Source organism: Arachis ipaensis, chromosome B8 (genome assembly GCF_059453495.1).
Source record: "Arachis ipaensis isolate K30076 ecotype BB chromosome B8, ASM5945349v1, whole genome shotgun sequence".
In the NCBI taxonomy this organism is placed as follows: domain Eukaryota; kingdom Viridiplantae; phylum Streptophyta; class Magnoliopsida; order Fabales; family Fabaceae; genus Arachis; species Arachis ipaensis.
In genome coordinates this window covers 106,860,875-106,862,508 of record NC_142443.1, presented here as the reverse complement: position 1 = coordinate 106,862,508, position 1,634 = coordinate 106,860,875, and the positions used below count along the sequence as shown (strand labels likewise).

General features: G+C 43.8%; 1 non-coding gene across 1 annotated transcript; it reads left to right on the top strand.

Annotated features, from left to right (window-relative positions):
- Positions 1-1,270: 1,270 nt before the first annotated feature.
- On the top strand, positions 1,271-1,374 carry LOC148549149 (small nucleolar RNA R71). Its single transcript, XR_015897822.1, has one exon. It is a non-coding gene; the product is annotated as a small nucleolar RNA R71 (small nucleolar RNA).
- The last annotated feature ends 260 nt before the right edge of the window (positions 1,375-1,634 follow it).

The window sequence follows — 1,634 nt, the reverse complement described above, 5'->3', positions numbered from 1 at the left end:
TCATCCTCTTGATCTTGACTGAGGGATGAGTTTATGATTACCGGGTAGCTTTCATTCTTTCCTAGGTATGCATATTTGAGTGTGGGTGGCAGTGCTTTGAGCTCAAGTTTGGGTGCCTCTATCTTTTCATCCTCTTCCATTGGTGCATCTTGTATGCTAATCTCTGTTGTTGCAACCTCTTCACTTGATGTATACTCCTCCTCTATTAACCTTTCGGGCTCTTCTTCTTCAAAATTCTCCTGCGCTTCCTCTTCAAGTGAGTCCAACCTCATACATTCTCCCAATTATTCTGGTGGGTAATTCATCGCCTTGAACACATTGAATGTCATATTTTCATTGTGTAATCTCAGGGTGAGATCACCTTTTTGGACATCAATGACAGCTCCAGCAGTGGCCAAGAACGGCCTTCCCAGGATGATGGAGGTCTTGGCTTCCTCCTGCATGTCCAGTACTACAAAATCTGCCGGGAATATGAAGTCTCCCACTTTGCTTGAACAAGTAGCCAATTTTTGTTTCAAGTTTCTTGATGGCAGCATCCTGATTCTGCATATTGGACATCACTTCTTCTCGGAATGCTTTACTGTCTTGAATCTCTTTGCCTATGCCTTCAAGTAGATTCTCAATCCTTGAGAGTCTGTCATCAAATGATGGTAGATTGGGATTAGAGGTGGAAGGATGAGGATGGTTATTTTGGCCTTGGTAAAGGTGTTGAGAGGGTTGGTTATGTGGGTGCTGATATGGTCTAGATGTGAAATGTTGGTGGGCTGCATTGTTGTTGGAATTTGAAGATCTTTGATCTGGGCCTTGGTCTTGTTGATTTCCCCACCCAAAGTTTGGGTGATTCCTCCATCCAGGGTTGTAGGTCTTGGAGTATGGATCATGGTTTCGCCTAGATGAATTTTCAATGTAGTTGGCTTGCTCCTGACTACCCTCTACTTCTTCATTCACTCCTTCTTGGGTTGTTGATGAAGTAGTGATTGCTGCTACTTGGTTCCTCTCCATCTTCTTGGTGAGGTCAGCCAGCTGCTTGGTAATGAGCTTATTTTGGGCCAGCAGAGCATCTACATTGTTTAGCTCCATTACTCCTCTAGTGTTGCCTCTTACAAAAGCATAGAAATAGTCATTCTCTGCTACTGTTTCAATGACATCTATGGCTTCCTCAATGGTCTTCTTCTTGTTCAAAGATCCTCCAAATGAATGGTCTACTGGCTTCTTTGATTCATATGGCAGGCCTTCATAGAAAATGTGCAGCTGTACCCATTCGTTGAACATGTCAGGTGGACACCTCCTTGTCAGGTCCTTAAACCTCTCCCATGCTTCATAAAGAGTCTCACCATCTTGTTGCCTGAAAGTTTGGACCTCAGCTCTCAGCCTATTGATTCGTTGAGGAGGGTAGAATCTTGCTAAGAATTTGTTCACTACATCTTCCCAAGTTGTCAAGCTCTCCTTCGGGAAAGACTCCAGCCATTTGGCTGCCTTATCCTTGAGTGAGAATGGAAATAAGAGCAGTCTATAGGCGTCAGGATGAACACCATTAGACTTCACTGTGTCACAAATTCTCAGGAAGGTGATTAGATGTTGATTTGGGTCTTCTTGGACACTTCCTTCGAACGAACAGTTGTTCTGAACAAGGG